Source organism: Callospermophilus lateralis, chromosome 11 (assembly GCF_048772815.1).
Source record: "Callospermophilus lateralis isolate mCalLat2 chromosome 11, mCalLat2.hap1, whole genome shotgun sequence".
NCBI classification, from domain to species: domain Eukaryota; kingdom Metazoa; phylum Chordata; class Mammalia; order Rodentia; family Sciuridae; genus Callospermophilus; species Callospermophilus lateralis.
In genome coordinates, this window is record NC_135315.1 from 40,832,208 (window position 1) to 40,858,069 (window position 25,862).

At 42.1% G+C, this 25,862-nt stretch overlaps 1 non-coding gene across 1 annotated transcript; it reads right to left on the reverse strand.

Moving 5' to 3' along the window:
- Positions 1-12,462: 12,462 nt before the first annotated feature.
- On the reverse strand, positions 12,463-12,535 carry Trnaa-ggc (transfer RNA alanine (anticodon GGC)). The gene has a single exon. It is a non-coding gene; the product is annotated as a tRNA-Ala (tRNA).
- Positions 12,536-25,862: the final 13,327 nt, after the last annotated feature.

Below are 25,862 nucleotides of genomic sequence, written 5' to 3' on the forward strand. Positions count from 1 at the left end.
AAGTGATCAATCATATTATCTGTTACTAGTTGGTCATACCTTGGTCAGAATTCCTGAAACAAGCCTCATATCCTGGCTGTCCTTATTTCAAAATCACTAGCTTTAAAAAAAAAAAAAAAATCACTACCTTTTAGATTAGTATGATTTTTTGTTTTATTTATTTATTTATTTATCTACTTATTTATTTATTGTACAGGGGACTGAACCCAGGGACCATTAACATCCCTAGCCCTATATTATTTTTATTTTGAGACAGGGTCTTGCTAAGTTGTTTAGGGTCTTGCTAAGTTGCTGGGGCTAACCTCAAACTTGTGATCCTCCTGCCTAATTAGGTACGATTTATAAAAGCATTTTCAAAGCTGGGGATTGAGCCCAAGTCCTTGCACATTCTAGGCAAGCACTCTACACTCCCAGCCTGGACAACTTAACAAGACCATATCTCAAAATAATTTTTTTTTTAAAAAAGGACCTATGCAAAAAAAAAAAAAAGAAAAGAAAAGAAAATACCTTAGTTCAAAGGAGGCCAGGCCAGGCCAGATACTGTGTTTATACCAAATACCAGAAGGTCCAGGGATCTGCTAAGCCCTGTTCACTGTGGGCCCCAATTCAACAGGATGACACAAGTTTAGAATGAAATTAAAGCATGACTACAGTGGAATTGGTTTTTGGTTTTTAATTTAGAAACAAGAGGTGGGAGGACACTGAATCAGAGGCTTCTTTGAAAGTGTCGCTCGCCCATTCTATAATTCAGTGGGCTCCATGCATTGTGGAATGTTTGAATTGATGACTTTGAAGACTTTTCTGTACACCTTAAATGTATACACGTCACATTAAGAACGCTGCTGCTGTTAGTCTGGCCCTTGTAATCACAATAAGATGCTGCAGGGCTTATACCGTGAGGAAATGATTCACACGTTGGAATGTTCATTGCACTTGCCCCTGGGCCTGGAGGCTGGAAATGCAGCCATCATTGTGCAACACCGCTCGTTCTGTCTTGCCTGGCTGGCTCTGTCTTTGGAAATGAAGAAATAGAAGAAAATCATTTAAGTTTTGCCTAGAGTTAAGGTTCTAAATGATCACGTCCGCTTTCAGATAAAGTCTTCTGAAGCAGCTGTACTGCACATAGAACTTTAATGCTTTTTCCATTCTCTTAGAAGGTGAATTTTTTTTTATTGTTGTTGTTTTTTTCCATTTGGTGCATGACCTCTCATTAGCCTGGTCACCTTAGATCAGACACAAAGGTAATGTAACCCAGGACTGGTCAGATGGGTGCTCTCCTTCACATTGCACATTCAGGATATCTCATTTCTTTTTCCACTTACCCAAGTATCAGACTAGCAAGGCAAGATGACCTGCCAGAGAGACTAAAAACTAAGAATAAATAAAGCATCATCAATACACTAACTGAAATACAGACTTTCATTTCAGACAACCCTGAGTTGGAATCCTCTGATTCAGTGTCTTCACTTATAATTCAAGGATAGGAATAGTACCTATCCACAGAGTTGCCTTGAGGATTGAGTTGAGACAATGCACAGAAGACTGGACACAAAGAAAGAGCTCAAAATTGCTAGCTACTATTTCATTACGTTTCTCCTAATTGCCATCATTCTATTACATAAATTACTGAAATAGATATGGGCATTGTGACCAGTTTCAAGGGTAGGTCTGCATGATATCCACTCTGACCCTTTCTAAAACCCACCGTGCCTTGACTCATTAACAGCTGAGTTTCTGCATGTGACCCAGGTTCTTCTGCTCAGAGAATGTTCTAGGAAGGTGGAAGTGATTCAGTGAAGTGGCAACTGCATGTAGGTGGCTATGTCCTTTTGTAACCACTATGGTGGAAGAGCTTTGTTAGAAGTCCTGTGCCCAGCTCCTAGCATCATAGGTACTGACAGACCAGTAAAGCAGCAGAAGTGGGGTTTCCATGAGAACATTTCTGTTTCTGACTGGGCATTTCTCCTAGAATTGTTTCTGGATGTGTGGTATACTCACCTATTTCCTTGGAACTGCTGGAAATCCTGTGAACTACCTAATAACCTGCTGTAATCCCTCTCTGTTAAAAATAGCTAGAGTGAATTCTGTTGTCTGCAACTAAGGACACAGTAATTATTAGAATGATCAATACAGTAATTATCCAAATAATCCTTAGTATTACAGTAATAAAATTTTCTTTATTAAGCATATCCAGGCTACTAAGGGATAAAGAAAAGTACATATAAGCCAGGCATGGTGATGTACTCCTGTAATCCCAGCATCCCTTGAGGCTGAGGCAGGAGGATTGAGAGTTCAAAGCCAGCCTTAGAAACTTAGCTAGGCCCTAAGAGACCCTGTCTCTAAATAAAATGTCAAAAAAAAAAAAAAAAGCTGGGGATGTGGCTTAATGGTTAAGGCCCCTGGGTTCAATCCCCAGTACCAAAGTGGGGGAAAAAGAAAAGAAAATCACTATGAAAATTTTGTCTTTTCAAACTACACTTATCCTGAAAAATACCATATGAATGGAAACCTGTTTTGTCGTTGTTATTTTGGGTTTTGTTTGTTTAGTTTGGTTTGGTTTAGTACCAAGAATTGAACCCAGGGGTACTTAATCACTAAGCCACATCCCCAGCCCTTTTTTATATTTTAGTTTTGAGAGACAGGGTCTCACTAACTTGCTGAGGGCCTTGCAAGTTGCTGAGACTGGCTTTGAACTTGGGGGTTTTTTGTTTTTTGTTTTATTGTTTGCTTTCTAAGGCTCAATCTTCTTTGGTAGCAGAAAGCCTTTTATGAGGAACTAGCAGAATAGACTCATTAAACTTGAAGTTTTACAGAAAAGAATCCTCACTTGATCTTTCTGGAGGATCACAGGAGAGCCTAGCTGGCAGTGTTCTCTATAAATTATAATGGGTGTGAAAGGTGGGCTGAAAAGCCAGTGTATGCGTGTCAGTACTCGGCTTGGTATGTGGTGTAGAGTCATTAATGTACTCACTTATAGGATGTTACCCAGTATGTGCTCAATCCCAATGATGAGAATGCCATGAAAGAAGGAATTAACAACATCATTGAGGCTGGGGATGTGGCTCAAGCGGTAGCGCGATCGCCTGGCATGCGTGTGGCCCGGGTTCGATCCTCAGCACCACATACAAACAAGGATGTTGTGTCCTCCAAAAACTAAAAAAATAAATAAAATAAGAGTAGCCTGCACAACATAACAAGGGCAAGCCTCAAAAAATAGTTAAAAAAAAAAAAAAAAACATCATTGAGATCCAGACAGATTGGAAATTAATGAAAAATGAATGTGTGATGGGGACAAGCCTGGGTGAAGTGTGGCTGCAGTTCCACTGTTATTCTTACCTGGTTTTGGTGGTGGTGACAGTAGTTTTTAAATCATAATGTCAAATTCTTTCTCCTTCCAAAGACTGATCTTCTGCTGTAGTCTCTTGAGTATGAGCCCATTGACAACTCTCTTGTCACTCTAAGGCCGTTTTTCCCTCTTAGGTCCTCCTAGTAAAATGTAATGACCTCTTCAAAGCAGATCAGAGAACTTTCCACACTGCTAAGGTACCAGTCAGAACTATCAAGTGCTTAAGATTCTTATTTTCTGTCTGTAATCCCAGTGGCTTGGGAGACTGAGGCAGGAGGATGGTGAGTTCAAAGCCAGCCTCAGCAACTTTGCGAGACACTTAGCAATTTAGCAAGACCCTGTCTCTAAATAAAAATAAAAAAGGCCTGGGGATGTGGCTCAGTAGTTAAATGCCCCTGGGTTCAATCACCAGTACAAGAGACAGAGAGAGAGAGAAAGAGAGAGAAGAAATAAAAGAGCACAAGAAAAGGGGGAACCGCTGGGCTGAGGATATAGAATGCTTGCCTTACATGCACAAGTCCCTGTGTTCAAACCCCAGCACCCACCAAAAAAAAAAAAATGCTGGACCTTTGGCTTAGTCAGGTGGTGTATTATTCTCTCTGGCTGCTTTAATTTAAATTTAGTGGCTTAAAACAGCACAAATTGACTATCTTATAGTTCTAGAGGTAAAAAGCCCCAAATCAGTTATACTGGGATTTAGCAAAGTGTCTCTGCATTTGGTTCCTTCTGGAAGCTTTGATGGAGTGTCCACTTTCCTCCCTTTCGCCTCCCACCACTCCGTCCTCTTGTTCCATGACCATATCTCCTCCAACAGACTCTGATTCTTCTACCTCCCTAATTTAAGGACACGTGTGATTGGGCGGAGCCCACCAGGATAATATGGAAGAGTCTCTCCATCACACAAGATCTTTTAGTCACATTTTCCAAGTATGATTTTGCCATATAATGTAACATCCACAGATTCTGGGGATTAAGGCTTATACAACCTATCACAGGTAATGAGTTCTAGTTTCCTTAGTCAATGGGGGCTAACTAGAGGTTATATGGAAAAGCAAAAATAGGAAATCAAGAAAATCAACAGGCATTTCAGATACAACAAAGAGCTCTCTTCACCTTGTGCACCCTCAGCAGCAGGTGCCTTTTGCTAAAGACTCTATAGACTTGTTGCTGCTTCCTGTTCTTTACTGTCCAGGAGTCAGTCATCCCCATAGAATGGGTGCCCCCTTTCTTTTTCTTTCTTTCTTTCTTTTTTTTCTAATGAGGGCATTTCTTTTTTTCTTTTTTATTTTTATTTTCTTTTTATGTGGTGCTGAGGATCGAACCCAGGCCCTCACATGTACGAGGCAAGCACTCAGTCACTGAGCCACAATCCCAGCCCCCGGGTGCCCCTTTTCTGCAATTCTGTTGCATGAGAACATCTCACTGGCTACTGTCTAGCCTACAGATAGCAGCTTTTGAATCAGTCACCAATCCTTGGTCCAATCAGCTTTGGCTAGAGAAGCTGGACCATAGGACAACAAAGCATGGCCTCTAATGCATAGGAACCACCAAAAACAAAGTCACTGACTTCAGAGTTTGGGCAATATTTTTTTTATATCTGGATTTGCAAAATTAGAATGTTGATAAGTCCTTATTACAAGTGGGTTTTCGTTACTATTTACAAAGTATTCTTAAGAGGAAAAGAAATCACAAAGTGTCCCCAAATAAATAAAGAGTGATTTGGGAAGCAACAGGCTTGCCATGATGCCCTGCAGTCTAATCACAGAGTAATTATAGGAAAAGATATGCAAATCACCAAAGGAGGTCTTCAGGGTGTAGATCTTTATGGTACTTCAAGTTACATAAAGAAACAGACTGGAATTCCCAAGTCCAGGTCATCAATATAAAATAGCCTTTATAGCTTTTAGGAGACTGAGTTTAATTCAGAAGCTATTTTACTGTCTTTGATAGAGGATATCAGGAAAGGAGAGAAGTCATCTGCAGTGACTTCTCTTTGAAGGGAGGCAGAGAGCCTGTTACACTGAATATTCTTGGATCGTGTCAGATAATCATAGGTTCAGCCACCGGATTAGTCATATCATGAATTTCATAATAACCATGTAATTGACACAGACCTTTAAACAGTCCTTTCTCCCTGGAAGCCAATTTATTGCTGGAATTAAATGAACTGTCATTCTGGAGAAAATGGAACCAGCTTTTCATTTGGCTCACCTTGGCTATGGGTAGGCACTTTCTAGGAGTTAGTGCTCTTCTTGGCCAAGCTGTCTAAGAGAAACAAACAGATGGTCTTTAAGAATGCAAAGGTTGGGCTGGGGATGTGGCTCAAGCAGTAGCGCGCTCGCCTGGCATGCGTGCGGCCCGGGTTCGATCCTCAGCACCACATACAAAGATGTTGTGTCCGCCGAGAACTAAAAAATAAATATTTAAAAAATTTTCTCTCTTTCTCTCTCTCTCTCAAAAGAAAGAAAAAAAAAAAAGAATGCAAAGGTTTATTCTCCAAGTGGGAGCCCAGGGCAAAGGTAAAGGAGAAAGTATTTAACATCCAGCCTGTTAAGGGAATTAATTGACTGTCTTCTATGTTTCACTACATAAAGACAAACATCTTGAAACCTCTCAGCTAGAAGGACTATTCGAATTCCAGATGGCCACATACCTACAATGTGACCTTTGGCAGTTGGAACCTACAGGGATACATGATCCAAAAAAAGACCCTGATAATTAAAATCAGGTAAAATGGGCTGGGCACAGTGGCCCATGCCTGTAATCCTAGCGACTTGGGAGATTGAGACAGGAGGATTGCAAGTTGAAAGCCAGCCTCACCAATGGTGAGGTGCTTAGTAACTCAGTGAGACCCTGTCTCTAAATAAAATACAAAATAGGGCTGGGGGTGTGGCTCAGTGGTCAAGCACCCCTGAGTTCAATCTCCAGTATGCCCCCAAAAATCAGATAAAATGCACATTGCAGTCTGCATAAGAGGAAGCCTCCAAAAGCCTTACCTGCTTTTGTTATTTATTGTCACTCACATCACTCCAAATAATCTCCATGTCCTATCCAGAGTCTTGGGGCTACTAAGTGCTTTAGATTGAACCCAAGGCTTAAATTCAGCCCCTGGTAAATAACTTCCTGTTCCTGGTCTGTAGTGTGTCAATTTTCTTTGAACCCACTTTGAACAATATAAATATCTCCTCCCACACTCCCTCACACTTTTATTCATAACTTCCAAATAAATGGAATGGCAGAACTGAAAACATGTTAGCACAATGGTTATCTTAGATAGACTGCCTATTCAAACCACATGAGAGCCCTCAGAGACTTGACATCTCTTACTGTGCTCCTTTACTCCCAGGTAATTGACGATCACTGCCAGATTTATGGTCTTCTTCAACAGATTATTCTGTTTGTAGGTTTCTTGGACAGAATAGTTTCTTTGGGTATAAGCTTCCAAATCTAGTGACCATTTCTGTCTAATTTTGCTAGTGCTTCATCCAGAATAGTGCCTTGTCAAATGAACACTTAAGTCTGGTTCTTGGTAAAGATTTATTAGCAAATATTTTTTTTTGGTGCTTTTTTTTTTAATATTTATTTTTTAGTATTTGGCGGACACAACATCTTTGTTTGTATGTGGTGCTGAGGATCGAACCCGGGCCGCACACATGCCAGGCAAGCACGATACCGCTTGAGCCACATCCCCAGCCCTTATTAGCAAATATTGACTGTGGGTAAGAGAACAGGTTCTAGAGACACACTGCACCCAGGATGATTACCTTTCTTGATCTCTGTGGCAGTTAGGTAGGGGCCAGATGACAGGTTTCTGGCTAAATGAAGAAGGACACCTATAATTATGCCATTTAACAAGTCTAGCCCCAAAATGTCTCATAGAATCTTCTCTACTCCTTGGACAGTCATACAGGAAAAATCTAGAAGTCTGAACTTCAAGGAGAATTAAATGAACTAGAGAGGAAACTAGATCCTAGATCAACCACATATGATGGTGCATGCCTGTAATCCCAGCAACTTTGTGGCATTGCAAATTTAAGGCCAGCCTCAACAGTTCAGCAAGACCCTATCTCAAAATAAAAAATAAAAACGGCTGCGGATATACCTCTGTGCTAAAATGCTCCTGGGTTCAATTCCCAGTACTGCAAAAATGAAAAGGAGGAGGAGGAGAGGGAAAGAGAAAAAGCCTGGATCCCTGAGTCACAGCCTGGCGAAGACTGCCCAGGAGAGCTGCCTGACCCACATTCTTTGTGGGAAGAGGGAGAAAAGAACCTGTGTTGCCTTAAGCCACAGAAAGCTGGGGGTTCTTTTCTATTGTATCTAGTGCTAATTAACATGTTTTAAAAACTGTTAGAGCACAATGAAGGCTTAACAGATGTTAGTTTTTATTAACATTATTATCTGTTCCATCAGTTTATATTTACTGAATGCTATAGGTAGTATTTCGTATGTTTCTGACAAGACCTTAGAAGGTAAGTACTCAGGTCTTGCTCTTTCCCACCAGAGATCTTTAATCTGTGCTCTCCTCTGTGCCTGACCTGCATCTTTCTTCTCTCTTCATACAGTTGGTTACCTCTCATCCTTAAGATCACAGCTCAAACGTGTTTTCTCATGAAAACTTTAAACCCCCTAGACTAGGTCAATGTCATCTATTCCATAATCTCATAGATCTCCTAACATCTCCCCCAGAGTACTTAGCATCATCTGTCACCGCATCACTATGTATGCAATGCTTTGATGAATAGCCTCTTTCTCACATAGAGTATTCAACAAGACAAATACATTCCCATCCCAGACATCTACTATGACTCACCCACGGATCCCTCATGCCTGGCCTAGTGCCTGGCATACAGTATCTGCTAAAAAGGACTTCAAGTGTGTGCATGCCTCTGCATAGGGAGGGTCTTACAGGCTGCCTGCTTCTTAGTGGGGTCAAATGGCAGTGTTGGAGCTGATTTTTCTCTGCAAGCTTAGCAACTTAATATTTTCATGGAAGCCCAGAATCTGGAAAATGATTCACAATAACCCCACTTACAGGATATCTGCTTCCTGGCTGTACGGTTCCCAAGAAAGTAAAATGGCTAGCATTCAGAAGCCATTTGTTGAAGAAAGAAAGGGGATAGTGTGAGATAATTTACTTCTTTTAGGCTGCCAAATAAATCTTGTTCTTTTAAAGAATATGTATTTCTTCCAGATACAGCATTCCCCCCGCCACTCCATTAGATACCATTAAAATCATGGAGACCCTGTCACATAATAGGACCCTGATAAATATCTGTGAATTGCCATTTCTAGTTCCCATGTAGATGACAGCCTTTTGTTACATTATCTGTATCTCTACAATAGAACTTTGTGAGTAACTAGTGACTATAAGCCAGACTACAGGACAACAGATTCCTTGAAGTTAAAAAAAAAAAAAAGAAAAAAGAAAAGAAAACCTTCATGACCCTTATCAATGTTTGTCATTTAAAGCCATTATCTCATTTGATCCTCATAACAATCTTGTAAGTAGCATTTCCATTTTAAACATGAGGAAATGATACCCAGAGAAGATAAGGAACACGTGAACATTTAACCAGCTAGATGACGGAGCCAAGATTTGAACCCAGGCCTGCCTCATTGCCCATCTCAAATGTTCATGTTCATGTGTAGTATGTGGCATCTTGGTACCTCTACAACACCTGGAACAACTTGGGATTGCACATCCCAAACACATATCAATCAATCTTTGATTTCAAGCAGCAGAAAATAAATCTGATTATTATAAGCAGAAGGGAATTATACAGATACTAAGAATTAGTAAGAAGCCAGAGAACCAGACAAAAATTAAGATACAGTTACGGTGACTACAGTTAATAACAATGTATTATAAGGGCTGAGAATGTAGCTCAGTGGCAGAGCACTAGCCCAGCAGGCGTAAAACCCTGGGTTCAATTCCCAGCACTGCAAAAAAAAAAAAAAAGGATAAGAAAAAGTGTATTATATATTGAAAATTCGCCAACACACATACACATGCATGGATGCACACACAGAGATTAGAATGGGGGGAGCTGGGGCTGGGGCTCAGTGGTAGAGCTCTTGCCTAGCATCTATGAGGCACTGGGTTCAATCCTCAGCACCACATAAAAATAAATAAAACAATGGTATTGCCTCTATCTACAACTAAAATAAAATAAAAAGATGGGGATGTGGTCTAAGGAGCAGAATACAGGATAATCCTCTTTTAGTTGAAATAATCCTAACAGGATGGCTCCTTTAACTCCCTCCAAGGCACACAGATTCTAACTTTGCTTTCATCTTTGCCTCATTTATTGGGAATTGAAGGTCTAGAAAGAGAGCATCCGATTGGCCAGGCTGTCATTTCCCTTTGTCCCACTAAGAGCATGTTGGGGAAGAGGTGGGTCTCTGGACCTTCCTACTTCCCTAGTGGGAGGTGAGGCCTGCTGTGACTCATTCAGTGGGAAACTCCTCCAGATAGAGGGAGGGCTTGGATGGGAGGCAGCCAGAGTGCTGACAAATTTCGCCACCACAGGGGTGAATTAATTCAGGCCTGCTACAGTCATTGAATCACAATTTATATTTTAGTCCCCTTGCTGACATTAGAGAAAGCCCAGAAGCACATTCACGAGTCATCATTTAGCATAGTTTATAAGGTATGATTCATTTTCATTTTCATTTTAGAAGGTGACATTTCCTGACCAACATTGGGGAGGCTTCCTAAGAGGGAGCCTGTGGCCTCCTGCCCTGATTACAGTGACCCGCTTATGAACACACTTCCAGGCTCCAGATCCAGTGGGAAAGAATCACCTTTTGTTTGTCCTCAGAAAATCTATCTTTGTAACAGTAATAGGCGTTCATAGGCACTTCATAACTTTATGGGATTTCAGAGCACCTGACTTTTCCTGTCACACACCTGACACATCTGGATTTGCCTTCTACCCAAATCATGTGACGGCCAAATGCAGCTGGGCCAGCTGTGCGGGGGCCAACTACAACCCAGTGCAGAAGGCAAACAGAAGCTGCACAATCCCAACAAGGAGACACTTTTCTTTTTTTTTTTTTTTTTTTCCTTTTAGGTACTAGGGGATTGAATCCTGAGGTATGCTACCACTGAACTCCATCCTCCACCCTTTTATCTTATTTTATGTATTTATTTAAAAAATATTTTAAATAGAACTCAATGGACTTCTATTTATGTGTGGTGTTGAGAATCGAACCCAGTGCCTCACCCAGGCTAGGCAAGCGCTCCACCACTGAGCCACAACCCCAGGCCCCTTTTTATTTTTTGAGACAGGATTTTGCTAAGTTTCTAAGGCTGGACTCAAACTTGCCATCCTCCTGCCTCAGCTTCCTGAATCATTGAGATTACAGGTGTGTGCCACCGTGCCTGGCTAAAGAGAGACTTTTTAAATAGACAAAACCTTTTTTTGTGTGTGTGTATATGTGTATTGCTGAGGATCAAATCAGGACCTGATGCATGCAAGGCAAATACTACAACTGAGCCACATCCCCAGTCCTAAAACCCTAGTTTTTATAAAGGTCCGCTTAGTGTACCTGATGCTGTCAATAGTTAAATAACTTTTAAATTTTAAATGGAGAAACTTGGATGTTCTATCAGTGAATTATCTTTTCTCTTTGATTTAATAGATTAGACATGCTGTTCCCACACAGGGTGCAAACAGTAGAATAATAAAAAATATTTTCTGTGGGTTGAAAGTGTAGCTCAATGGTAGAGTGCTTATCTAGCATGTACCAGTCCCTGGGTTCAATCCCCAACGCCAAACAAACAAACAAACAAAGACAAAGAAGAAATAAAAAGAAGAAAAAGAAAGCTACTGTGATCTGAGGGGTGGACTGGAGCTGATGGCTGCTGCAGGCCCCCTGTGTGACCAGCGGCTCCAGTGGGGGAGGTGCACCATCACAGCCCAAATCTGCTCCTCTCAACCTGTGAATCCTGGCCTTGCCTGTCCGGAGAGAGCTGTTCCTTCATGTGAAGCCACTGGTACTTTTCTCTGGAAACACTTTTCCACAGATTCTTGAACACAGTGAAAACTTTCTCAGAATTCTGTGTATCAGAACTCACAGGATAGGGAGGTACTGGGTTCTGAACCCAGGGGTGCTGTACCACTGAACTACATACCAACCCTTTTCCTTTCTTTGTTTTTTGGGGGGCAGGTACCAGTAATTGAACCCAGGGGTACTTGACCACTGAGCCGCATGCCCAGCCCTATTTTGTATTTTATTTAGAGAAAGGATCTCACTGAGTTGCTTAGCACCTTGCTTTTGCTGAGGCTGGCTTTGAACTCGCAGATCCTCCTGCCTCAGCCTCCTGAGCTGCTGGGATGACAGGCGAGCACCCTTCTTCTTTTCTTTGCAGCACTGAAGATCAAACCCAAGGCTTTGTGCATGCAAAGCAAAGTGCTCTATGGCTGTGCTCGAGCACCAGAACCACCCTCCACTTTGCCTGAGCCTTGGTGGGACCAGGGGCACAATGCCTGTTCTCTCCAGGCCCAGGATTGGCAGGCAGCTCCAACTGGACACAGCAAAAGGAAGCAGGAGATAGTGTGTCCTGGAAGCAAAGTTCTTTAAGAACTAGTTTTCAGCTCCAGCTCCTTCCTTGTCCATTGCTGCCCAAGCTCATCTCGATTACTATAGCATTTTTAAAAATTATTTTACTGGGCCCAAATGTTTCCAATAAGTTCTGCTCTTAAACCTTGTTTGGGGGCTGGGGTTGTGGCTCAGTGGTAGAGTGCTTGCCTAGCATGCATGAGGCACTGGGTTCGATCCTCAGCACCACATAGATGTAAAAGAAAGATATCATGTCCACCTAAAACTTGAGAATAAATATTAAAAAAAAAAAAATCTTGTTTGTTTTTGTAGACATAGATGGACATAATGCCTTTATTTTGCTTATTTTTATGTGGTGCTGAGGATCCAACCTAGTGCCTCACATGCGCTAGGCAAGCACTCTGCCGTTGAGCTACAACCCCAGCCCCTTCTAAATCCTCTTTAGTGACTCCAACTCAGATACAACCAAGAGCTCTACTTGATAGAGAATATTATTTTTTAAAGAGTGCTATTTGATCTTTCTGATGCTTAAATGGATTTTATTTATTTATATGTGGCACTGAGGATTGAACCCAGGGCCTCATGCATGCCAGGCAAGCGCTCTACCACTGAGCCACAACCACAGCCCCTAGAAGATATTATTTTTAACAGCATGATTCCTGGAAAAAATAAAATAGAATATCTCTGGAAACAAGTCAGAAAAGCATTGAATAATGCATTCTCCTCTGTGTCACCAGACTGTTGCAAAGAGAGAAAAATCCCTGGTAGAATGGTCTAGAAACAGCCTTTCCACTTAAGAAGGGTCCCCAAAACTCTGAGAGTAATAATAGAGGTTCTAGAAAAATATAAGAGAAAATAAAAAAAAGTAGAAAGATCACACTAGTAAAACTGTTCTCAGGTGCTTCCAGACCCATGGAGGCTGCTTTCTGCCCTCTTCCTGGTACCTTCTGAGAGCTGATGTTAAGACAGAAGCATGTCACAAGAAGGCACCTGAGGGACTTTCATGAGAATCATAGCTGTTTATTACACATATGAGCTTGGTTGGCTGCAATGCATCGCTGAATCTTGGTTTCCTCATCAGCAGAATGAAGAGTGACATCTTATGAAGTTGTAGAATAAAAGTAATTGTATTTATAGAGTGCCTGGCATGCTGTGACCATTTACCCTGTGCTGTGGTGTAAGTCTCCCAAAAGTTTATGTATTATGCAGGGCGTGGTGTGGCATGCCTGCAATCCCAGCACACCCTGCTGAGAGTTCCCCAGCTCTTTAAGAAGGAAGGATTGGGTTCTGTACCAAATGCAAAACTCAAGGAACTCTCCTAATATACCATCAGCCAGTTCTGCTAGGCTGAAGAAATCATAGGAGGTAAGGAGGAGCTACCTGTCTTCAAGGAGCTCTTTAGCTCCCGACAAGACTGCAGAGCCAGTTCCCCCATAAAAGATTGTTTCTCATTATTTCAAAAGAGGGTTCTTCTGCCTAGATACACTACCCACGCATAAGGCATCAGTAAGAGCAGGAACATCACTGGAGTTGTTCAGTGTAGAACCTGCACAACCACATACAGCAAACCCGAGTAAGAGAATAGACTTCAAAGTCAGGAAAACCTGACTACATCTACATTTCACTTCTGCTATTTATTCTCAGTTAAAAAAAAAAAAAAAATCATGAGCAAGCTGACCTTTCTAAATCTCACTTTCCTCATTTGCAAAGTTGGAATAATTACAGTTGCTAACTCTTAAGTGTTGTGAGGATTATAATGAAGTGATATATATATATATATATATATATATATGTAAAGATTTCAACACAGTGCCCAGCACATAGAAGATGCTTAATAATAGCCATGGTAATTATTATCATCCCTAGCCAACTTCAGCTCTACCTTTAAGCTCTGATTCTACCTGGAAGCCTTTTCTAATTCCTCCCCGTCTGGAACTAATAATGATGGGTTTCTTCCAAGAACTGTGACCTCCTGATGTCAGAAGCTGTCTTTCCAGTTAGCATCACCAGTACCTAGAACAAAGCAGGCACATAGTAGGTACTCAATAAATACTAGTTGAATGAATAATCACATAGATGCATGACTACATGCTGACTCCGGTGGACCCAGAGTAAGCTTGCTTTTCATATTTTCCATTAGAAACCAATGATAGGGCTGGGAATGGTAGAACATATCTGTAATCCCAGGAACTCTGGAGGCAGAAGCAGGAGGATCACAAGTTTGAGGTCAGCCTCAGCAACTTAGTGAGGCCCTGTCTCAAAAAAAAAAAAAAAAAAAAAAAAAAACCAAACAAACAAACAAACAACAACAACAACAAAAAAAAAAAAAAACAAGAAAGGGGCTGAGGATGTGAATCAGTGGTTAAGTACCCCTGGATTCAATGCCCTGTAGAAAAATTTAAAAAGACAGAAAGAAAGAAACCAGTGATAGGGAAAGGAAGCAGAGAAATGGGACAGAAGATCAGAGACTGGACATTTGGCAGGGAAACCTCAGCCCCTTCCTGTGGTCATTTCTTGGGCAGAAGGAAAGCTGAGTGAAACCTTGTACCAAGCTGAGAGTCGGAGAAGATAAACAAGCCCAGCATTGCACCTAGACAATGGCCCGATTCTCCCTGACCGGGGAAGGTGGGAGCCGCGGGGAACCAGACAAACATCCTCTTCTAATTTCCTTCCGTCTGTGCTCAGCTCTAGCAAAGCATCGCAGCCCTCCCCTGCCCCCACCCCACCCCAGCCAGCCCTTCAGAGAAGGCGCTTGCCCGTGAGATCTCTGAAGGCTGGTTGGAGCTGAGCGAAATCTGAATCACTCCTAACCACAATGGCCTTAGAAGGACGGAGGGTTTCTGTTTTCAGGGCGTGTTCAAAAGTGGGTGTTTGGTGACATGGTTTGCTTCCACGTGGCCCCTGCCAACCGGGAGCTGAGATTAGCAGTCGACGCGAATCCAGTGATTGAACTTCAAAACACCCATGAAAATATGGTAAAAACAAAGCCAGAACAGAAGCACAGAGCTGGGGCAGACGAGGTGGAACAGGGGCTCGTGCAAAAAAGTGACCGTGCCGTCCAGACGCCCGTAGGCCCAGCGTGAGTCAGCTGCTGAATGTGGGTGCCAACAACCTCAGGCAAGCCGGGACCAAATGGAGATTCCAGAAAAAGAGAGGTGCCTGCCCACTCTGCACAGCGCAGGTCAGACCACCCTGGAGGAGGGACAGGAAGGGCGTGTTCCGAGCAGCCACCAATCACCAAGATCGTGAAGGAGGTGGCTGGAGAGGACTCTATAGGAGGTGGGTGACCCAGAGGGGAAAACTGCAGGGGTGGGGGGTCTCCTGCCTGTAACTTCTTGGAAGTTATCATTCCTCACCCCCATCCCCCACCCCCACCCCCCACATCTGGGACTCAGACTCCGTGGTTACAGCACTTCTCACGTGAGGCGATGCTTTGAGTACGTGGCTGAGCAGGGACCCCATCCTAATTAATGTTGCATCCCTGATGTTTGGCACCGGCATTAGCCGTTTCTCAGCGAGCGTCCGATGAATTAAATCATTGGCATGAAAAGCTATCACCATTTTGACCATGAGGAAGAGACAATGTATTCTTTCCCTGTGCCTCAAAAAGACGGAACTGGGAGGGAGGGTGGAGATTGCACGGAAAGTGGATTTCAGCTCAAAATTAGGAAGTACTTTATAATAATAATGACGACAGCTTTATTGCGTATTTTAATCATCTGTTGCTGCATAATAAATTACTGCAAAACTTAGCAGCCTGCAATAATAATAAACGTTTACCATCCCACATTGTTTATGGGGGTCAGGAATTCAGGAGCTGCTTGGAAGAGTGGTTCTGGCTTGGGAATCACTTAGGACATTGTAGATACCAGGGGGAAGACTTCCTTGGGGTTGGAGGATGAGTCGAGATGGCGCATACGTTGTCCGAACACCACAGTTCCTTCTGTAGGGGTTTGGCTAAGGAGTATTTGGGGGACCTTGAAACATGGCAGCTGAATTCCCCTAAAGCAGGTGATCCAGGAAAGAGAATAAAGAAGGTGTTTTTGTTTTGTTTTGTTTTTTAATGACCTTGTCTTACAAGTCCCAGTGTCATTTCTTTTTGTTTTCTTTTTTGTTGTTGTTGTTGTTGTTGATGGACCTTTATTTTATTTATTTTTTATGTGGTGCTGAGAATCGAACCCAGTGCCTCACACATGCTAGTCCTCCCGCAGTGTCATTTTGACAATACTCAAGTGGGAAGAGACTCCTCATAGGTGTGAATAGTAGGTGATGAGAAGAGCAGGGTCATCTTGGAGGCTGGTTATTACATTTAACTTTTTTTTTTTAATTTTTTTTAGTTGTTGTTGGACACAATATATTTATTTATTTTTACGTGGTGCACAGTGGGCACTCTACCACTGAGCTACAGCCCCAACCCCTTAACTTTTTTTATTTTTATTATTTTAGTTGTAGATGGACAGAATATCTTTATTTATTTTTATGTGGTGCTGAGGATCGAACCCAGCGCCTCACACATGGGAGGCAGGTGCTCTACCACTGAGCCACAACCCCAGCCCCTTAACTTTTTTAAAAAAAAAATTGCAGTTCTGGAGATTGAACCCAAGGCCTTATGTGTGTTATGCAAGCACTCTACCACTGAACTACTGTAATGTCAGATTCGTGGGACCCCAATAGACCTCCAGGAGCCGAATCCAATGCAATCACACAAGAGTCTTTATTGCAAGATCAAGCCTGGACTCACAACCATTTCCGATGCAGCTGTCCTGCTCTTTTGTTCAGTGAGGATTTAGAGGTTTTTGGGGATACTCTTTGTGTCACCACATCACACAGCAAATCATTTCACACTGTAGGAAAATCAAACAGCAACTCTTAACATTGATTAGTACATTCACTGGCAGAAACAAGTTGGGTAAGGGTGATTGGTTAGTTCAAGTGATGGATATGTTTGAACTGATTGGTTTAAGCCACGAGGGTTATACTCCCTAACTACATGGTTTCCTAATGTTACATGTTATCAAACTACTAGGAGGGTCACCTGGCATTTCAGGTATTTTCCCCTGTCTCATGCTGATTGTTGGTTGCTAGGGGATTGCTATGGGTCCTCACCTAGAGTAACTGAGTCAGGGACACCTGGCTCTGAAGATCTCACCTGTTATTTACAGACAAACAACTCAGCAGAGTGGGTATGTGCCTAAGAGCACTCTGTGGGTTTTTCCAAGGACAAAGGTCACGGCCCCTCCCTTTAGACAGGCCTTAAGGTAGAAGCTGGTTTCTCAAAAGTGGAGTCACATCAGTTTCTCACTACACCTCCAGAGCAAGATTATTTAATTCTAAGATGTCAGTTCTCATCCAAAGTAACCCATAAACTTATGCAAAATCCCAACAAGATGTATTTTTTTAAGAGTTGGGGTGTCTCCCATTGAACTTGAAATAGCATAGAGTGAACTGTGAGGAGTGTTCTTGCCGCCAAGACAGAATCAGGATCACACAGAGGATCAGGAAATCAATGACAAGTGATGGGATGTCAGGTCCTCATCAGGCTCTCCAGCTTGAGTGCATCCTTGTTTCGGCTGGCTGAATCCCTGTTAATTAGCTCTATTATTTATACTAAATTTGGGGGCTTTTGACCCCCCCCTTTAAATCCTTATCAGCTGCCACCAGATTTCTCCATGACATCATTTACCCTGGGGTCAGAAACATCTGGTCTGGTGGTCTCTGCCTTGATCTTCTGCCTTTCCCTCTTATCAGGCGAGCACAGCCTGCCAGAGGCTTCATTCTATTTATCAGGGTGAGGGGAAGTAACTTGTTTGAGGCCATACTGGAGGGCTCTGTGGGTGTGCCTGGTGAGACTGCTGGTTTCAAACTAAAGTTTTTAAAACGGCGTTGCTTAGGCTCAGGCCTAAAGCCATCCTCACAGGCCTCTAATATTTGTGATTGTGTAGTCCTACCTATTAGTTAAAAAAAAAAAAAAAAAATTTGAGCAACAAAAAGGAGAGAAACAGAGACTGGATTTTGCTGTGTTGTCCAGACTGACCTCGAACTCCTGGGTTCAGGTGATCCTCCTGCCTCAGCCTCCTGAGTAGCTGGGATTACAATCGTGTGCTGCCACACTCCACTTTAATGTAAAAATGTTAATGAAGTGTAACTGAAAAACCAGCCTCTACCTCAGAGCAAAGCCTGTCCAAGGAAGGGGGCATGACCCTTGTCCTTGGAAAGACCCACAGAACACTCCTAGGCACATACCCACCCTGCTGAGATGTTTATCTACAAATAACAGGAGAGATCTGCTGTGCCAGGTGTCCCTGATTCAGTCAGGCTAAATGAGGACCCATAGCAACCCCCTAGCAACCTCCAATCAGCATGAGACAGGGAAAATACCTGGGATGCCAGATGACCCTCCCAGTAGTTTATGGTGGTTGATAAACATGTTGGGAAACCATGTAGTTCAGCACATACTCCCCTCCTGGCTTAAACCAATCAGTTCAAAGGAATCCCCCTCTTGTACTAACCAATCACCCTTACCCAACTTATTCCTGCCAGTGAATGTGCTAATCATGTTTTAGAGTTGTTTTATGATTTTCCCATGGTATGTGATGATTTGCTAAGAGATGCTATGATGTATGTGAAGTCCCTGCCTTCCCCAAAGAGTGTATAAAACTGCTGCAAACCCTGGGCTCATGGCCTCTCAGCGTCACCAGTTGCTGTGTGCGTGCAGAGGACCAAGCTAGCTTGCAATAAACACCTCTTTGCTGCTTACATCGATCTTGGACTCTGGTGGTCTTTTGGGGGTCCCGAATTCGAACATAACATAACATATACAGATAGCTATACCCATCCTAAATATATAGCATAATGATTTTTTGCCAAGCGAATGACTTTATACTGTGGACCCAGATATTATCAGCACCTCAGGACAGACACTCTTGGTATCCTCCACCCTGGGAACTAGGGAATAGCTTTGTCTCTTTTGAACTTTATATAAATGGAGTGTGGGTGGGGTATAAAAGGAAAGTATATAATTGAATAAAATAAGAGCAGTCCCTTGATGATGATAATATGCTATGAACTCAGGGGTGTGATTAACTCAACTGTCTACACCCAAGGTCTTCAAAAATCTACAAATTAAATGTAAAGACTTCTGGTCAACTTATCTTACCAAGTCTAGACATGTCTGAGTTCTAGTGTTGGACCCAATTTAGGGTCAGACTGCTTCTACCTCTCCATGCCTCATCAGCTCCAAATAGCAGCAAATTCCTTTATGGACTAATAACATCCTAGACTGGGTGGTAGAGACTCTCAGCTCTTGCAGTTGGAGTCTTCTCATCTTTGTTTTCTCATCTGCCAAATGGGTTTACTTGTCTTATCTCATTCACAAGAATTTGAGGAGGGAGATCAAAATCAGGCAAGATTTAGCTTATAAATTTTAAAGCATAATTGAAACAAAAGCCACCATAATTATCTTTTTTTTTTTTTTTTTTTTTTTTTTTTTGCTGCATTGGGGTTGAACCCAGGACCCCTGGTCTTTTTTATTTTTTTATTTTGAGGCAGGGTCTTGCTAAGTTGCCCAGTTTGGCCTCAAATTTGTGATCCTCCTGCCCCAGCCTCCCAAGTAGTGGAATTATAGGCATTTATCACTATGTCCAGTTACAATTACCTTTCTTTTCTTTTCTTTTTTGTACTGAAGATTTAACACAGGGGTGCTTTACCACTGAGCTACATCTCCAGCCCTTATTATTTTATTTTATGGAGACAGGGTCTTACTAAGTTGCTTAAGGTTTTGTTAAATTGCTCAAGTTGGACTTGAACTTGTGATCCTCCAGTCTCAGCTTCTCAAGTTGCTGGGATTACAGGTGTGTGTCTGTCACTGAACCCAGCTATAATTATAATTTTTAAAGGAATTTTCCAAGCAATTCCAGCCTGGATATTTTTTTTAACCTTTAAATTATTTTATCATGTGAAATATTTAATAAGATCTAAGAAGTGTTTTGATTTGTGGGAAAAGATAAGCCCCCAAATTGAACTCTTAAGTGCTATGTGGTTTGTGAATATTACTTATTTATTTATGTGTTAAACTTCAGATTATGTGCAATAAACTGTGGTACGATGCTATTGATTTTCTTGCATTAGAAGCTGAATTAAATGTACATTACTCTGGGGCTGGTCACCATAGGGGAAGCTTAAAAAGTTTTGAGGGCTAATAAGTGAAGACCATTAAGGCTCTTTAGACCCCGTCTCCCATGGATCCCCATCACCCTGGGGAAGTTTTACTGCAATTGGGTCGCATGTACATCCTTGTCTTAATGCTTTCTCTAATGGCTTCTAATGGCTGCATGGCTACGTCACTTACTTTATAAAGTCAGTGTAAAGTAAACTATATTCCTCAACCTTGTCTGGGGCACATTCTAGAAAAGTGTGACTTTGAGTATATCCACATCAAATACAAAATTCCACAGTGAGTCTTTTTTTTGGTTTCATGTGTCCATTTGTTCATTCATTCGTTCACCTAACAAATTATTGACTATTTACGTTGTTCTACGCATGGAGCCAGTTGTAGTGTTTACCACCAAATTAGAGAGTAATATTATCCCTGTGATCAGTACTAGGAAGTGAATTATTATCTACTTGTTCTGGGAGAATATTAAATTATTGGGAAAGGAAAGAGGTAGAGCCCTGAATTAGGTTCTCATCCCAGGTGGGTGGCCTTGGTCGATTGTTTTTTCAGAATTTAATTGAGGATTTTAGTTGGGCACAGTGGTGCATACCCTAATCCCAGCAGCTGGGATGCTGAAGCAGAATTGCAAGTTCAAAGCCAGGCTCAGCAACTTAGCCAGGCCCTAAGCAACTTAGTGAGACCCTGTCTCAAAAAATAAAAATAAAAAAGGGCTGGGGATGTGACTCAGTGATTAAGGACCGCTGGGTTCAATTCTTGCTTGGCACTAAAAAAAAAAAAGAATTTAATTGAGCATTTTTTATGGCCTTATACATGGTCAATTTTTATTTAATTTTTTTTTCCATAGTGCTGGGGATCAAACCAGGGCCTTGCACATGCTAGGCAAGTGCTCTGCCACTGAGCTACATCCCCAGCCACTGGTCAATTTTTAGAAATATAGTATGCATGCTTGAAGAGAATTTTTTTTTTTTTTTAGAATTTCATTTAATGTGTGGAGGGTTCTAAGTTTGATTTAGAGACTTATTAAATTGGCACAATAAATTATTTATTAGTGAATGAAGTGGACTGAGTTATATTGTTTTATTGTGTGCATGAGGAAACATCTAATAACAAATTTCACTATTATGCATAATTATAATACACCAATAAAAAATAAAACATCATTGAGATGGTCTATATTCTTGTAGACCATCTTTTTTTTTTTTTTTTTTTTTTTAAAGAGAGAGTGGGGGAGGGAGGGAGAGAGAGAGAGAGAATTTTTTTAATATTTATTTATTAGTTCTCGGCGGACACAACATCTTTGTTTGTATGTGGTGCTGAGGATCGAACCCGGGCCGCACGCACACCAGGCGAGCGCGCTACCGCTTGAGCCACATCCCCATCCCAAGACCATCTTAATAAATATTAAATAAATCTTTAAAATTGTGACCAGATTGGATTTAGACATTGCTTAAGTTAATTTTGCCTGATGGTCTGTGACCCATTGAGCTTCAAAGAGTTATGAGATCTTTTTGTTTTTGTTTTTGTTTTGTTTTTAATGATCAAGGCTCCTTTTATCAGTTCTGTTCTCTCCTTCATGGACTCCCATTACAGATCTCTTTAGCACAGTTCCTAGGTCCTCAAAATCCCTAATACCCCCAAAATTTCCTCTGAGTTGGCAACACTTATTTAGCAGTAAACTCTGATCAGACATGACATGAGACTATTAATCATCTTTATTTCCGTCTGTGTTTTCCTATAGAAATGTAGTGATTTTAATGACAAAATACTGACCCACATCCTTCTGGGAAGGTGTGTATAACATCACATTGTTTTTCTTAAAATCTCCCCAAGCTGGATCCTGAAGCCCATCAGATTCGGAGGCTTTTGCAAAAAGGATTGCAGGTCTGTGTGTCTACCTTGGTCATCCTGACCAAGGCCTAAGTCCTCCACGTCACTCTTGGTTTTGCACTTTTCCTAGCTCTTCCTGAGTTCTTGGGGAGTCTCTTGTGTGTCTTCACTACATTGATTTTCAGCAGCTCTGTCTCCATGTGGTTTTTCATTTGGCAACTTGTAGTTTCCTTCTCCAGGAACACTTTTTTGGATCCCTGCGTGGTCCCTCCTTATGACTTTTTGCTCTGTATTGGCCAATGTTCCCTTCAAATTTGGCAGAATGAGAACAGGAAGCAGAAGCTGTGTTTCCCAGAGCATTTCAGATGGGAGAAACAGAAATCCAGCTGCAAGTGCCTTTCCAGAAAGGGAGGCATACTGGGAAAACTCTGGGGGAAGCTGACAAACTGCAGGAAGAGGTTCAGGAAGCAGGAAATCTCCAGAAACCTCAGCAACTGGAGCCAGGGCTGTTCTTTGATTCCCATTTTCTCTTTATTTCCTGTCTTGGCTTCACTGGGCTTCGGTTTCTCCCACTGCAGTTGGATTTTTGCCCCTCGGTTAGAAGCATGAACACGAGTAACACCAAATTCATATCCTGTCAGCACTGTAACCCAAGAGGTAAGAGAGCTTCCAGATCCTGGGAGGAATTTCTGGGAAAGACTTATTGTTCTAGCCAGGTCTCATTCCCAGACCTGTGTCCACTGGTTGAGGCCAAATCTCAAAAAGAGGTGGGCAAGGGCTAGGGTTGTGGCTCAGCAGTAGAGTGCTTGCCTAGTAACATGCGAGGCCCTGGGTTCGATCCTCAGCACCACGTTAAAAAAAATAAATAAATAAAATAAAGATATTGTGTCCATCTACAACTGATTAAAAAAAAAAAAAAAGAGGTGGACAAGGGATATAGAACAGATCAGATAGCAACACCCATGTGATGGGTTTGCTAAACTGTTGCATGCATTTATTTCAAGTTGGAGAGGGTGTTCCTTGAGGTACTCCTCTACTTCTGACTTGCAGCATCTTTCCTCCTTGTTGCTCACTTGGGAGGAAGCCCCCGGCTGGATGAACATGCTATCTTGTGCAGCTGGCTGCTCAGAGAGAAAGCCCTGTCCTTTAGGCTCTCTGCTTATTGTGTTGCCTGCCCTCACCCGTGGAGGTAGGAGAAAAAGAGTCTCTCTGGGTTCATATAGAACCAATTCCAGGTGCATCTGAATGATAAATACCCTTTATTGTGTATCTTTTAGGCTTACAAAAATGAGAATGACTTGGATCTCATCACTAAAAACATCCATTACTGGGGGTTATCTTTATCAGCTTCCCTTACTATAACAAAATACCTGAGATAGGGATGGGTTTAGTGGTAGAGCTCTCATCCAGCATGTCCAAGGCCCTAGGTTTGATCTCCAACAATGAAAAAAAAAAAAAAAAAAGAAACAAACAAACAAAACAACAACAACAATAATAACAACAAAAAACCACCCCAAACACTGAGATAATTAACTTATGAAAGGAAGAAGTTTATTGAGCTCATGATTTTGGGAGACTCCAGTCTATGATTGCTCCATTGCTTTGGGCCTCTGGTGAAGGTATTGGTGGCAATGGGGAAGGGGATGGTGTGTGTCTGAGTGAAACTTCCAGGAAATAGAAAAGAGAGACAGGAAGGGGCTGTGGTCCCCCAAAGATCTAAGGAAGTCCCACAAAGCCTCATGTCTCCAAGGGTCTATCATCCCCCAGAAGCCCCACCCTGGAGACCAAACATCGGAAGGGGGCATTCAACCTCCAAGGCATAGCAAGGCATAATTGGGTATGGTGTGATGGAGGCACCAGCTCTGGACCTTGGGATTCCCTTGGCTCATCTTTCTGCCTTGCTGGACAACATCCAGAGGAAGAGAGAAGGCCTCTTCTGGCAGCTATTTCTTCAGCACCACGAGATAATGTTTCCAGAAACATCCAGCGAACGTCTCCTCATATCTCATGGACTCCAAACTGGTTGGCAATCCTTTGTAAAACCACTCTATGTCCAGGGAAATGCCACGCATGATTCGTTCAGGCTGAGTGCTGAGCCAGTCCATGGCAGGGAGATACAAATATCCTTGGGCCAATCAGACCAACCCCTGGCACTGGGAACCAGGCTGAGTGAGGAGATGGGACCTTCCGTACAAGCTGGGATACTCCTCAGAAGGAAGAAGTGTGTTCTGGGTAGGAAACCCCTGAAAAGCACTCTGCCTGGTTTCTGTGTCAGACCTGAGGTGTCTCCGTCATTTCAAATTCTGTTGGAAATTCCCCTGAGGATCAGGGACGGGTAGATAAATTAGATGTTTACACTCACCTTCCCCATTTTATCCCCCAAACCTTAGAGACCACCAAATTTGAATCTCTTTATTATTATTATTATCATTATTATCATTTAGTTGTAGCTGGACACAATAATTTTATTTTATTTATTTATTTATCTGTGGTGCTGAGGATCAAACCCAGGGCTCTGTAGGTGCTAGGCGAACACTCTACCTCTGAGCCACACCCCAGCCCTGAATCTCTTCTTTTATAGACAAGAAAACTGAGGCTCAAAGAGGAAAGAGTCTGCCCAAATCATGTAAACTTCTCCAGCTCTTTTTCTGAGAGCCATCTGTGATGGTTAATTTTATGTGTCAACTTGGCTAGGCCATGGCATCCAGATATTCGATTAAACATTATTCTAGAGGTTTCTGTGGAGGTGTTTTTAGATGAATTTAACATTTAAGTCAATAGATTCTGAGAAATGCAAATTGCCCTCCATAACACAGATGGGCCTCAACTAATTGGGTGAAGACACTATTAGAATAAAAGTCCACCTCCCAGAAGCAGGGGGAGTTCTGTTGTGCAGACTGCCTTGGGCTTCAACCTTGAAGATTTTGGACTTTGCCAGCTTCTACAATTGTGTGGGTCAGTTTCTTAAAAAGAAATCTTTCTCTATATACAAATCTTACTGATTTCATATCTTCAGAGAACTCTGACAGATACACCATCATAACTTCCCTAAAGGTCCAACTTGGCTGCTCTTTATCCTGAGCAGATCTAAATTTTTACTTTATTTTTTATTTTTTTAATTTTTTTTTAATATTTATTTTTTGGTTCTTGGCGGACACAACATCTTTATTTGTATGTGGTGCTAAGGATCGAACCCAGGGCCGCGTGCATGCCAGGCGAGCGCGCTATCGCTTGAGCCACATCCCCAGCCCCAGATCTAAATTTTTAAAAATACTATTCTAAAAGAGTCATTGTACCAGGCACAGTGGAACATGCTTGTAATCCCAGCAGCTTAGGAGGTTGCGGCAGGAGGATCACAAGTTTGAGGCCAGCCTCATCAACTTAGCAAGACCCTGTCTCCAAATAAAGCATAAATAGAACTGGGGATGTAGTTCAGTGGTAGGGTTCAATCCTCAGGATACCCCACCCACCCCAAAAAGAGTCATTATTCAGCAGTGAACTGAGGATTATCAAATAACCAGCTTTCAGTTAGTGATGAGTTAGTAGAGTATAAAGAGACATATCAAGTTTTTCATTTTCATATCAATAATCTAACAGCAGAAAAGAGGCTTTGCCTATGGAAGAGTAAAGTCAGATTGAACATCCACAAAAATCCTCTTCTCCCTGCTGTTCTCTCTTTTTGGTTGGGGTAGTGTGTCCATGTGGTCAGGATCTGCTCTGTGCCATTAGGCTCCTGTGGTTGCCCCATGGGCTGCTCCCATCCGTTTCTCCCCAATATCATCCCTTCCCCATGGTGAGAGGGTAACTACAGGCTGCTCACACCTTGGATGCTCAAGAGGCCACATCTAGACCTCCTAGCTCCAGTTCAGCCAGAGCATGAGCATGTGACTTTGGCTCAGCCAATTAGCCACTCCCTCCTGGGACTTGGACTCTTGAGCAAGTGACAAGAAG